The sequence below is a fragment of the Oncorhynchus tshawytscha genome, linkage group LG22 (genome assembly GCF_018296145.1).
Source record: "Oncorhynchus tshawytscha isolate Ot180627B linkage group LG22, Otsh_v2.0, whole genome shotgun sequence".
In the NCBI taxonomy this organism is placed as follows: Eukaryota; Metazoa; Chordata; class Actinopteri; order Salmoniformes; family Salmonidae; genus Oncorhynchus; species Oncorhynchus tshawytscha.
In genome coordinates this window covers 26,142,083-26,157,348 of record NC_056450.1, presented here as the reverse complement: position 1 = coordinate 26,157,348, position 15,266 = coordinate 26,142,083, and positions in this window count along the sequence as shown.

The window sequence follows — 15,266 nt, the reverse complement described above, 5'->3', positions numbered from 1 at the left end:
TTTGGATGTATGCTTGGGGTCATTGTTCTCTTGGAAGACCCATTTGCGACCAAGCTTTGACTTCCTGACTGATGTCTTGAGATGTTGCTTCAATATATCCACAATTTTCCATCCTCATGATGCCGTCTATTTTGTGAAGTGCACCAGTCCCTCCTGCAGCAAAGCACCCCCACAACATGATGCTGCCACCCCCGTGCTTCACAGTTGGGATGGTTTTCTTCGGCTTGCAAGCCTCCCCCTTTTTCCTCGAAACATAACGATTGTCATTATGGCCAAACAGTTCTATTTTTGTTTCATCAGACCAGAGGACATTTCTCCAAAAAGTACGATCTTTGTCCCCATGTGCAGTTGCAAACCGTAGTCTGGCTTTTTTATGGTGGTTTTGGAGCAGTGGCTTCTTCCTTGCTGAGCGGCCTTTCAGGTTATGTCGATATAGGACTTGTTTTACTGTGGAAATAGATACTTTTTTACCTGTTTCCTCCAGCATCTTCACAAGGTCCTTTGCTGTTGTTCTGGGATTGATTTGCACTTTTCGCACCAAAGGACGTTCATCTCTAGGAGACAGAACACGTCTCCTTCCTGAGCGGTATGACGGCTGCGTGGTCCCATGGTGTTTACACTTGCGTACTATTGTTTGTACAGATGAACGTGGTACCTTCAGGAATTTGGAAATTGCTCCCAAGGAAGAACCAGACTTGTGGAGGTCTACAATTTTTTTCTGGGGTCTTGGCTGATTTCTTTTGATTTTCCCATGATGTCAAGTAAAGATGCACTGAGTTTGAAGGTAGGCCTTGAAATACATCCACAGGTACACCTCCAATTGACTCAAATGATGTCAGGAGTGTGCTTCTACACCTGCATTGCTTGCTGTTTGGGGTTTTAGGCTGGGTTTCTGTACAGCACTTTGAGATATCAGCTGATGTACGAAGGGCTATATAAATACATTTGATTTGATTTGATTTGAATTAGCCTATCAGAAGCTTCTAAAGCCATGACATCATTTTCTGGGATTTTCCAAGCTGTTTAAAGACGCAGTCAACTTAGTGTATGTAAACTTCTGACCCACTGGAATTGTGATACAGTGAATTATAAATTAAATGATCTGTAAACAATTGTTGGAAAAATGACTTGTGTCATGCACAAAGTAGATGTCCTAACCGACTTGCCAAAACTATAGTTTGTTAACAAGACATTTGTGGATTGGTTGAAAAACTAGTTTTAATGACTCCAACCTAAGTGTATGTAAACTTCCGACTTCAACTGTAGATGTTCATCATTTCTGAGTAATCTTACATATTGCCTTGCACATATCTAATTTAATTGGCAGAAATATGTTAGCAGGTGGAATCACCAAGGAGCCAAATCCCTCTGAGCAGTGGGGCTGAGAGAGAGAGACAGTAGTTTGTTTGGATAGATCCCTACTGATGACTTTCATCCACTGAGTGGTTTTTTATCAGTGGGAGAGGATTAGACAGCGAAACTCTTTAGTAAACAGAGTATTTTTTGGATCTCAGTCGGAGTCTCAATTTACTGTTGAGAGTTAGAATACACAAGGTGCAATTTCGAAACTTGGTTACAGCAGTTTTGCTCGTGTTATATCACTCACTGACAGTCACTCAATTAGCTCATGACCGTTAAAATATTTTTGATTGGGAAATTAGTTAGTCTAGCCAGATTTTTAGACTTGTAGTAATCATGCCAGAATTACCAACCGGGCATGCAGGGCAAGTGCCCAGAGGCCCTGACCTCCAGGGGGCCCCAATGATTTTGTTAGTCAATCTCACTCAGATATAATATTAATAACCTACCATAAGACATGGCAAAATGTGTGGAATTGCTGGAAATTTGCTGTCAAATTCATTTGTTTACATAATACTTTTTCTGCAAACAGATCCCTCAGCATGTATTATACTGAACAAAAATATAGACTCAACATGTAAAGGGCTGGTTCCATGTTTCATGAACTGAAATAAAAGATCACAGAAATGTTCCAGATGCACAAAAACGTATCTCCAATTTTGTGCACAAATGTGTGTGCAAATTTGTTAGTGAGCATTTCTACTTTGCCAAGATAATCCATTCACCTGACAGGTGTGGCATATCAAGAAGCTTGCATGCTTAAACAGCATGATCATTACACAGGTGTGTCTTGTGCTGGAGACAACAAAAGGCCACTCTAAAATGTTCAGTTTTGTCACACAACAGAATGCCACAAATGTCTGAAGTTTTGGGGGAGCATGCAATTGGTATGCTGAATGCAGGAATGTCCAACAGAGTTGTTGCCAGAGAATTACATGTTAATTTCTCGACCATAAGCCACCTCCAATGTTTATAGAATTTGGCAGTACGTCCAACCGGCCTCATAACTGCAGACCACATGTAACCACGCCAGCCCAGGAACTTCACATCTGGCTTCTTCACCTGTAGGATTGTCTGAGACCAGCCACCTGGACAGCTGATGAAATTGTGGGTTTGCACAACCAAAAAAGTTATCCAGAAACCGTTTCAGAAAAGAACTTCTGTATGCTCGTTGTCCTCACCAGGGTCTTGACCTGACTGCAGTTTGGCGTTGTAACCGACTTCAATGGACAAATACTCACCTTCAATGGCCACTGGCACGCTGGAGAAATGTGCTCTTCATGGATGAATCCTGTTTTCAACTGTACCTGGCAGATGGCGTTGTGTGGGTGAGCAGTTTGCTGATATCAATGATGTAAACAGAGTGCCCAATGGTGGCAGTGGGTTATGGTATGGGCAATTATAAGCTACCGACAATGAAAACAATTGCATTTTATCGATGGCAATTTGAATCCACAGAGATATCGTGATGAGATCCTGAGGTCCACTGTCATGCCATTCATCTGCCGGCATCACCTTCCAACAGGACAACGACTACAAGCACACAGCCAAGACGATGCAGGAGTGGCTCCGGGACAAGTCTCTGAATGTCCTTGAGTGGCCCAACCAGAGCCCGGACCTGAACCTGATCGAACATCTCTGGGAGACCTGAAAATAGCTGTGCAGCAATGCTCCCCGTCCAACCTGACAGAGCTTGAGAGGATCCGCAGAGAAGAATGGGAGAAACTCCTCAAATAAAGGTGTGCCAAGCTTGTAGTGTCACACCCAAGGAGACTCGATATTGTAATCATTGCCACAGGTGTCTCAACAAAGTACTGAGTAAAGGGTCTGAATACTTATGTAAATGTGACATTTCTGTTTTTTTATTTTTATAAATTAGCAAACATTTCTAAAAACCTGTTTTTGCTTTGTCATTATAGGATATTGTGTGTAGATTGATGAGGAAAAATTGAATGAATACATTTTTGAATAAGGCTGTAACGTAACAAAATGTGGAAAAAGTCAAGGGGCCTGAATACTTTCCCAAGGCACTGTACTGATAACATTATTTTGCATGACCTGCATTCTCTTTTTTTGTTGTTGCTTTTTTGATAGCCCACTATATCAAGCAGAGCAGGCAGTCAAAATAACACTGAATCAAAGTTGGGACAAGCTGTTTCTTAACTTTTATGTTAAAATATCTCATGTAAACTATCAATCCCCTTTCCCTCAAGAACGCTCTACCATATAGCCAGTTATGCAGGGTTAAACAAATCTGTGGAGACCATTTTGACATCAATGCTAAAAAAAATGACATATACATTTAAAATGAGATGCTACAAGGACAAAACTATTGATGCTGCAATGATGGAAATATCTCAAAAACCAAGAGAGGAATTACTAAAAACTCAACCAAAGAAGAAAAACAACACAACCATCTTTTGAACTAAGCACACCAAGGGTTTGAAGAATTTGTAAAAATTGTATTTATCTGTTATTTTACCAGGTAAATTGACTGAGAACACATTCTCATTTGCAGCAACAACCTGGGGAATAGTTACAGGGGAGAGGAGGGGGATGAATGAGCCAATTGTAAAATGGGATTATTAGGTGATGATATGTGGGCAAGATTAGGAATTTAGCCAGGACACTGGGGTAAACACCCCTACTCTTACAATAAGTGCCATGGGATCTTTAATGACCTCAGAGAGTCAGGACACCCATTTAACATCCCATCAGAAAGATGGCACCCTACACACTGCCCTGGGAATTGGAATAGTTTTAGACCAGAGGAAAGAGTGCCTCCTACTGGCCCTCCAACACCACTTGCTGCAGCATCTGGTCTCCCATCCAGGGACTGACCAAGACCAACCCTGCTTAGCTTCAGAAGCAAGCCAGCAGTGGTATGCAGGGTGGTATGCTGCTGGCTTGGATACCACCCAAAATGAAAGCAATCCTGAAAAAGCACTGGCATATTCTGCAATCAGAAAATAATCGCACACTTCTTCAAGGAACCCCCACTGGTGGTCTATAAGTGTGTTCGCAATCCTGGAAATAGCTTGGTGAGATCTGACATGCCCCCTGAGCCCACTCAGACACTAGACACCGATCCCAAATGGGAACTACAAATGTGGCTCATGCGCACAGTGCAATAGCACTATAAAAACGTCTTTCTTCAGACACCCACATACAGGTCGAAAGATCCCTGTTAGGGGTATCATCTCATGCAAGACCAAGTAATCTATCTCATCACCTGTTCATGTGGAAAAGCCTACGTAGGACAAACGAAAAGACAATTAAAACAATGCATAGCTGAACACCGCAACTCAATCAGGTGTAAGAACATTGACTATCCAGTAGCAGCTCACTTTGTTAAAGCTAACCATCCCATCTCCTCCCTCAAATACACAGGCATTGAGCATGTTGCTCTACCAAGGAGAGGAGGTAACATGGAGATCCTACTAATACAAAGGGAGGCTTACTGGATATCCTATCTAAAAACATTGACCCCTAGTGGTCTGAATATTGACTTTGACCTCAGGCCCTTATGAACAAATTTTTCCTTTATGAACAAGTCTAATAAATGTATATATTCTTTCTATAGCTCAGTAGCGTACACCTAATATGTTCCCCCTGTTTGATGATACTCATTATACATTAATTATACATTAAGGTTGAACCAAAAGATTACATGTAAATATGAAACGAAATATGAAAAATATATTTAATATGCCATACACTATTTTTTAACAGTTTCACAAATTAATTGTAATTAACTTAATCATTATGATCCACCCTTCACTATTGTCATTGGTTGCACTAATTACACTGTTTGTCTACATAACCTGGTTCAAGTATTCATGACATTACCCTGAGGAAGGCACAGTGATGCCAAATGTTGGTAAATACCCATTAGGTTGCTGGGAGTTCATACATGGAGTGTGCGACTTTCTTTATTTTGATAGTTTATTGTTTATTCGTTGGTAGTCAGCACCTCCACACAAACAATTTTTCTGGGTGTGCGCCAGCTCATGCATAAAAATATCTAGTGTTACAATATAAAAATGTCAATTTGGTCGCCATTTTTTAAATCATTTTTGCAGAAATCAGGTCTCCAGAAAGGGATTAATCTATGGACACACCAAGATAAGTTACACTTGTTTTAGATTCAATATCCTTACCTGCACAGTTTACCTTTGTCTTGTCAACTCTAAGCAATTTACGTTTTGTTCCAGACAAAATTGATTCAGTTTTTCCTAAATGTATCGACAATTTGTTGTCAGTCAACCAATCTCTACAAAATGCAAAACTTACTAAGGGTCTCCTCTATGTAAACTGTATCCTTCCCTGATACCAGTATGGCTGAATCATCAGCATAAAGCAGGAGTTTGAACTTTATTGTATCTGGCATATATAAAATAAGCGAGGCCCTGCGGTACTCCACAGGATATTTATTTGGCCTCTGACAAAACATCATCAACATTACATACTTGTGTTCTGTTGGTCATATAAGACCTAAACCAATTCACTGCTACATGTCACCAATTGAGCATGTTTGGGATGCTCAGTATTGACAGTGTGTTCCAGTTCCCACCAATATCCAGCAATGTTGCACAGCCACAAGCAACAGCCTGATCAACTCTATGCAAAGGAGATGTGTCATGTTGCATGAGGAAAATAGTGGTCACACCAGATACAGACTGTTTTTATGATGCACGCCCCTACTTTTTTTTAAAGCTATCTGTGACCAACAGATACATATCTGTATTCCCAGTCATGTGAAATCCATAGATTAGGGCTTAATGAATTTATTTAAATTGACTGATTACCTCATATGAACTATAACCCAGTACAATCATTGAAATTGTTGCATTTTTATTTTTGTTCAGTGTAAATTGTAGTTTTCCCTGTGCTCAGTTAATGTGCAGCGGCTAATTATATAGCTAATAGACTATGTGTTTGTAGATAGACTGAGGTGAATGAACCCTGGCTACGGCTCTGCACACACAAGCACAAATGTACAAACACATGTGGACCACCCTCACACACACACATCCTGCCGTGCCACACAGACCAATAAACACACTTTAAATATTTAAAATAAACGTTATATGGTTTTGAAATCAGTCAGACAACTCCTGCAACTTTACACAGTTTTACATCTCACTCAGGGGGGAAAAAACTGTTCTGGCAATAAGTCATCAAGGGATTTTTATTCTTGGTGTCCTTTTATTAAGACAGTTGCACTGCAATAAATACATATGTCTTGATAATTAATTGCTCAACATGAGCTGCCATTAGAGAAATAACAACATCAATCGTGTCATCATCGGAGCCTTCCCCTGCTGCTGAATGCTAAGAATGCAAAGTCGCTCTGCTTGCAGGTATGTTCATTCTCAGAAAACAAGAGAGAGAGAAAGAGAGAATATCTAGGAGGAGTGGAAGTCCCTTAGGGCCCAGAAACAACCTCTTCGTGCCTCCTCCACACATAATTGAACAAATTAGCCATGAACAGCTGTTAGCTGTTAAAATGACCCGCTTTCATTTTATCGCCGTGGACAAGAGGTCTGATAGCATCTGCACACCACAGCTGTCAGGCATTCTGACTAGCTCGCCCATTCCTACTTTCAATATATCATGCCAAACATAATTACCTCGACATCTCTTTTTATGGATTCGACAAATCGCCAGGCACACCAAGCATGCCAAGTGTCCATTAATTACAGCCGCAGTATTCCGGGAAAAAAATAACCTGCAATGTAAAGCTTATTATTAGGACCTCATGTTCATTCGTATGATGCTTGTCTGAGAGGACACAGAGAGAGGAGAATAGTCCAGCATGTTAACTGTGAATAGGCACGATGCTAGGCCATGGCCTCTACACATGGTTTCCAACATGGCCGTTGTTTTCTTCTTGATTATGTTGGGATTTTTAACAGCAACAGCAATCACTCACATTTCTGACGGGTACAAAACCTTGTAATGGACATAGGCCTGTGAACTTATGCCATTCTCTAGGCCTTTCATTATGGGTAAACCCACAGGTAGGCCTACCAAGGACTGGTTTATTTGAGACTGAAGTGATTTTGTTCAATGAGGGTATGTGTGCAAAAACACTGCAATGCCGTTTGATTGGTCAGTACACAGACCACCTACAGTTCCCTTACTCATAGAGATTTAGTTACTTTTGCTGGATATTGGAAACTTTCTTTCTGATTGCCCTCAAATTGTCGTCTTGAAGGTTTAGAAAATATACATATATATATATATATATATATATATATATATATATATATATATTCACCTTTTACTGCAGTGGGATAAATCAGGGTCACGCAGAGTGTTTCTTGGTAGTCTTAAACAATCTACTTTGAAACAAAAGTATACACCTCACACACATGGTTATGAGCTGGAAAAAAAACCTAACCCACAATTTCTGCAGCCCTGTGGTAATCCAATTACATTAGAAAAAAATACCCATCGTAATACTTGTTACAGTTTAAGCTAGAGATATGTGTTTTTTGTTATGCAGGGCTGCATCTCAATCTACCGCATCCGCCAATATTGCCCTTCCACATCTGCTGTTTTGTCAAACCACGAGACATCCCGAAAATCGGGCTTCTAAAGAAAACATCGGAAATATTTGGCCCACAAACTATAATGAACAAAAATAAACACAACATGCAACAATTTCCACGATTTTACTGCGTTACAGTTCATATAAGGAAATCAGTCAATTGAAATACATTCATTAGGCCCTAATCTATTGATTTCACATGACCGGGCAGGAAGGCCCACCCACTTGGGAGCCAGGCCCACCCACTTGGGAGCCAGGCCCAGTCAATCAGAATGAGTTTTTCCCTACAAAAGGACTTTATAACAGACAGAAATACTCCTCAGTTGCATCAGCTGTCAGGGTGGCTGACCTCAAATGATCCAGCAGGTGAAGAAGCCAGATTTTGAGGTCCTGGACTGGCGTGCTTACACGTGGTCTGCGGTTGTGAGGCCGGTTGGACGTATAGCCAAATTCTCTAAAATGACGTTGGAGGCAGCTTATGGTCGAGAAATGAACAAACAATTCTCTGGCAACTACTCTAGTGGACATTCTTGCAGTCAGCATGCCAGTTGCATGCTCCCTCAAAATTGAGAACTCTGTGGCACTGTGTTGCGTGACAAAACTGCACATTTTAGAGTGGCCTTTTAATTGCCCCCTGCACAACGGGCACCTGTGTAATGATCATGCTATTCAATCAGCTTCTTGATAAGCCACACCTGTCAGGTGGATGGATTATCTTGGCAAAGGAGAAATGCTCACTAACAGGGACTATCATTTGTTTTTCAACAGGACAATGACCCAACACACATCCAGGCTGGGTAAGGGCTATTTGATCAAAAAGGAAAGTGATGGAGTGCTGCATCAGATGACCTGGCCTCCACAATCACCTGACCTCAACCCAATTGAGATGGTTTGGGATGAGTTGGACTGCAGAACGAAGGAAAAACAGGCAAAAAGTGCTCAGCATATGCGGGAACTCCTTCAAGACTGTATGGGAAAGTATTCCAGGTGAAGCTGGTTGAGAGAATGCCAAGAGTGTGCAAAGCTGTTATCAAGGCAAAGGGTGGCTACTTTGAAGAATCTGAAATATATTTAGATTTGTTTATCATTTTTTTGGTTACTACATGATTCCATATGTGTTATTTCATAATTGTAATGTCTTCACTATTATTCTACAATGTCGAAAACAGTAAAAATAAAGAAGAACTCTGGAATGAGTAGGTGTGTCCAAATGTTTTTTTTTACTGTCTGTAGTAAAAGGCTTAGACTTCAGATTGTCATTCTATCCTCATGGTTGTTATTCCATCCACTGATTTTGGGCTTCAAGTAATCTCTGTAAACGGAATCTGAAATGTTTGTTTTTGACAATGTGTTTCTTCAGCCAGATATTTATCCACAAACGACTAGCCTATACTATTTTCAACATGGACACATACAGGTAACTGCCAAAATAAAGGAAACACTTGAGTAAATGAGGGATGTAAAGTATATTGAAAGCAGGTGCTTCCACACAGCTATGGTTCCTGAGTTAATTAAGCAATTGCCATCCCATCATGCTTAAGGTTGTGTGTAAAAATGCCCAGTTGCCCATGATTTTGACTACCATAGCTAGATGAAGAGATCTCAGTGACTTTGAAAAAAGGTTCTCAAAGGAGCATAGGGGGTTTAAAGGGTGTGTGTGTGTGCATGTGCGTGTGTGTCTGTCAGTCACTAAATCTCGACCCAGTTGAACACTTAAGGGAGATTCTGGATGCATTTATACAGTATAAACCTGCCACAGACTAGCAATATTTCTAACTTCTGTTTGCCAATTATTCAGAACATTAGTAAGACAGAGAAAATCCCAGATCCTTTAGAGATGCCTTGTAGAGAGACTGTAAACCTGACTGGGTCCAACCTAATCTCATCACCTCTCTTCTAAACAAAACAACAAAAAAGATGAAAGAGCATGAGAAACAGAGAAAGGATAAAGAGACACAATTAGATTTCCAACACAATAAAACAATAAGAAAACTTCTCACCACTGACCTTTCTGTCAACCTGCTCGCTTATTAGTTTCTCTCATTTGTTGTTGATTTAAACAAACCCAAAATCGTAATATTTTTGTAGCAGTATTTCAACCTTGAGTCATAATACACAAAGGCAATACTTGTGTTTCACCAATATCTCATCAATCAAGCATGTCAGTACATGTGTACATCACTCAATTCTAGGTTGGTTTGTGGCATTTATTTGAAGTCTGTTTAACAGAAGGAAAATACTGTTTATTTTCCCATGAAGTTTGTTGGTAATAAAAAACGAAATGGTTGCACAAATCTAAATGTAAAATATTAACTTCTTTGTTTGTATAATAACACCATGTGGATGATTTATGTAAATATTAGCTTTTTGTGATAAATAAGTATCTACTAAATATGAGAAAGACAAGGATGAAACTAATGTAATGTATCGATCAGTGCACACACACACACACACACACACACACACACACACACACACACACACACACACACACACACACACACACACACACACACACACACACACACACACACACACACACACACACACACACACACACACACACACACACACAAACTGTACAGACACACACATTGTCAAATGGATCACACTACAGTTGGCCATGCATGCAACAAGCTGCCATGTGTCAATGTGCAGCGGTTAGGACAGAGTCAGGCACAGGACACAGAACTGAGTAAAATACGTACTTTACTTGAAAAGAAACAACAAAATATTTCCACGCAAGGAAAACACACCAGCTCACAGAAGACTTGAACACTAAACAAAGAACAAACACACACAAAACCATGTGGGAACTAGAGGGTTAAATAGGGAATAAATTATAACATAATGGGAACCAGGTGTGTACAATCAAGACAAAACAAATGGAAAAAGAAACGTAGATCGGTAGCAGCTAGAAAGCCGGTGACGACGACCACCGAACACCGCCCGAACAAGGAGAGGCAGCAACTTCAGCGGACGTCGTGACAGCACCCCCCCTTGACGCGCGGATACAGCCGCGCGCCGACACCGGCCTCGGGGACGACCCGGAGGACGAGGCGCAGGGCGATCCGGGTGGAGACGGTGAAATTCCTACAGTAAGGAAATGTCCAGGATGTCCTCCACCAGCACCCAACATCTCTCCTCCGGATCGTACCCCTCCCACTCCACGAGGTACTGAAGGCCCCTCGCCCGATGCCTTGAGTTCATGATGGCTCGCACAGTATACGCCGGGGCCCCATCGATGTCCAGAGGGGGCGGAGGAACCTCCCACACCTCAGACTGCTGGAGCGGACCAGCCACCACCGGCCTGAGGAGAGACACATGGAACGAGGGGTTAATACAGTAATCAGGGGGAAGCTGTAACCTATACCATACCTTGTTCAGTCTCCTCAGGACTTTAAATGGCCCCACAAACTGCAGACCCAGCTTCCAGCAGGGCAGGTGAAGGGGAAGGTTTCGGGTCGAGAGCCAGACCCGGTCCCCCGGTGCATACACCGGGGCCTCACTACGGTGGCGGTCGGCGCTCGCCTTCTGTCGCCTGATGGCCCGTTACAGGCGCACATGGGAAGCATCCCATGTCTCATCCGAGCGCCGAAACCATTCATCCACCGCAGGTGCCTCGATCTGGCTCTGATGCCACGGTGCCCAGGACCGGCTGATATCCTAGTACACACTGAAATGGAGACGGGATAGTGGAGGAGTGGCGGAGGGAGTAGAAACCTAGCCACATCCTGGTAAACTCTCTCCACCTGCCCATTACTCTCGGGGTGAAACGTTCCATGAACGCCCTCCAGACCCTTGATGTGAACATGGGGACCCCGATCAGACACTATTTCCACAGACACCACATAGTACCGGAAGACATGTGTAAAGAGGGCCTCCACAGTCTGTAGGGCCGTAGGGAGATCGGGGAAAGGAAGGAGACGGCAGGACTTAGAAAACCAATCCACAACGACCAGAATCGTGGTGTTTCCTTGTGATGGAGGAAGATCCGCCACGAAATCCACCGATAGGTGTGACCACGGCCGTTGTGGAACGGGTAGGGTTTGTAATTTCCCTCTGGGCAGGTGTCTAGGTGTCTTGCACTGGGCGCACACCGAGCAGGAGGAAACATAAACCCTCATGTCCTTAGCTAAAGTGGGCCACCAGTAATTCCCACTAAGACCGCGCACTGTCCGACCAATGCCAGGATGACCAGAGGAGGGTGACGTGTGAGCCCAACAGGTCAATCGATCACGGACATCAGACGGAACGTACAGACGCTCAACTGGACACTGGGTGGGAGTGGGCTCCGCACGTAACACCCGCTCGATGTCCCACAACACCAGGCAAGAAGCCGGAAGTATGGGAGTGGGATCGGTGGACCACTCCTCTGTGTCATACATCCGGGACAGTGCGTCTGCCTGGTCTATAAGACATGGTGAAAACAAAACGGGTCAAAAACATGGGCCCACCTTGCCTGGTGAGGGTTCATTCTCCTCGCCTCCCGGATGTACTCCAGATTGCGGTGGTCAGTCCAAATGAGAAAAGGGTGTTTAGCCCCCTCAAGCCAATGCCTCCACGCCTTCAGAGCCCTGACAACAGCCAACAGCTCCCGGTCCCCCACATCATAATTTCGCACCGCCGGACTGAGCTTCTTCGAAAAGAAAGCACAGGGGCGGAGCTTTGGTGGCGTACCAGAGCACTGAGACAGCACAGCTCCTATCCCAGCCTCGGACGCATCCACCTCTACTATAAATGCCAAAGAGGGATCAGGATGAGCCAGCACGGGAGCCGAGGTAAACAGAGCCTTCAGGTGACCAAAAGCCCTGTCCGCCCCAGCTGACCACTGCAGTCACACCGGTCCCCATTCAGCAAGGAGGTAATGGGAGCTGCTAACTGACCAAAGCCCCGGAATAACCTCAGGTAGGTCATTCTCCATCTCCACCCCTGACGCGGACAGGCGATACCCTACGAAGGAGAAGGACTGATGGAAGAACAGACATTTCTCAGCTTTGACGTACAGGTCATGCTCCAACAATCGACCAAGCACCCTGTGCACCAGGGACACATGCTCGGCGCGTGTAGCGGAGTATATTAGAATGTCATCTATATACACCACTACACCCTGCCCGTGCAGGTCCCTGAAAATCTCATCTACAAAGGATTGGAAGACTGATGGAGCATTCATAAACCCGTACGGCATGACGAGGTACTCATGTACAATCAAGACAAAACAAATGGAAAAAGAAACGTAGATCGGTGGCAGCTAGAAAGCCGGTGACGACGACCGCCGAACGCCGCCCGAGCAAGGAGAGGCACCAACTTCGGCAGAAGTCGACATAACGTTTCAGAATATTTTCAAGACTCATTTAACTGATCTTTGTTCCATTCCTTCTCATACTGTACATTAAAATAGGCAGAACAAATGACAAGTCCAGTGGAATCTAGCGTGGTTGTTCTATTAGGAAAATTGCCCTTCAGTGGTGAGACTGATGAAGAGAAATAATGAAAGGTCTCAGTGAGAATCATAAAGCACTCTAGTGTACAGTAGGTAATGAGTTAGGATGTGGTAAGGATAGGCTGCTGGCTGCAGCAGCTAGTGTTTTGACGTTGTGTGACTGGCTGAGGGATAAATAAAACTTCTGTGAATAGCTGTGGAGACTAATGTGATTTGGATGCTGCTGGGAGTGGAATGTAAATCAAATTTTGGACAGTAGAATGGACCCAGCACCCCACCCTCCTCCATCTCCATCCCTCAGCCTCCTTAATGTGGTCATCTCCCAGCCGGGAGGCTATCTACCCTAGGGCATTGTCCTGACGATCAGGGAGAGGACACATTATCCTGTCTATCCTATCATCCCACAGCCAGAGGTCCACAGCTCTAGGTACTTCTCAAAATGGCCTGCATCATATACATTACCCAAATGTCATTGATCATCAAATTGTCCAGCCAACTGTCATTTTGAGGAGGTGCAAATAGATTGAAAATATCTTGTTATGTGATAAGAGAGCGATCTGAAGTTGTGTGATTGTTTTTCTCCGCACCATTTGAGGTGTTTGACTGTTTGAACCCTCTCCTCTCTCTGCCTTGAGAGCAGAAGTTTTTACCCAGAGTGCATCACTCCCAGGAGGAAATGCGGAGTTCATGATGCGGCCAACAGGTAATTTGCATATAGCCCACCACCACGGTTACGAGTAAATTAACGCATATGTAAGACAGTAAAGCCAATGTGATCACAGCGTTTGTTTTGTACCTATTACCCAGAGTGACATGTCTACCTCTGAGCAAACACATTACTGTGAGACCACAGAGCACAGATCCCCACTGGCTTTCCCAGTCTCCACAGAGGCCACAGGAACACCACTAACACACCCATCAGATGCATAACAGTTATCTAGTTATCAGATTCGTCCCTCTCCTGTACTCTCCTCTCTTCATATAGTTCTAAGGCTATCAGGCTTGAAATGAGAATCACAGAGGGAGAATATGGACGGATGTGGATAGATGTAATGGATGGATGGAGTGGACGTGTTAAGACAGAGCCCCCTTGAAGGCAAACTCATATATGACCATATGCTTCAGAGCCAATTCTCTCTCTCACTCTCTCCCTCTCTCTCCCTCTCTCTCTCGCTCTCCCTCTCTCTCCCGCTCTCTCTCTCTCTCTCTCGCTCGTTCTCCCTCTCTCTCCCTCCCTCATATTCCTCACCACTCTCTGTCACTACAGTATATGTGCAGAGAGTTTGTGTACGAAGTCTTTGCAAAGTTAACATTGTATTGAGGTGGTGGGTGAGCGATAGATAATTACAGTAATTTGCATCATCATGGTGTGTTCTGATTTACAAAACAAACACCTCTGATTACAAGTGATAGATGTTGTGGCAAACAGTGTTTTCTTGCTGGTGATCACTCAGCATGCTCTTCACAGTGATTTGTGTGCACAGTTGGGTTGGTGTATTTTTTACATCCTGGGTTCTAACACTGTCTTTCATTCCTTGTTTTCAGGAGCAAGGGTCTAAATGTAAGACTTCAGCTTCTCTGAAGAAAAAAACATGTTTGTTTGTTGTGTCCTTTAACGGCTAACGTCTTATTCATGTAAACGTGTGAATAGACTAATTCTGAGCTGTGACAATGACTTTGGTTCAGTCAAAAACATTTATAACGGGGGCAATATGTGAGAAGGTGATTTCAAAATAATCTGATAGAGGCATGGGGTTTCCTGCTGCCCTTTCTTGACAACTACATCTCTTCTTGTGTGATATATTTAGCAGCATCGTCTATATTCCCTCTGAAGTGTTGTGGTATGGTCTTATTTTACTAAACAGTACTGTATTAGTATTTTTGTAATTATTAGGGATGCCCATTGCC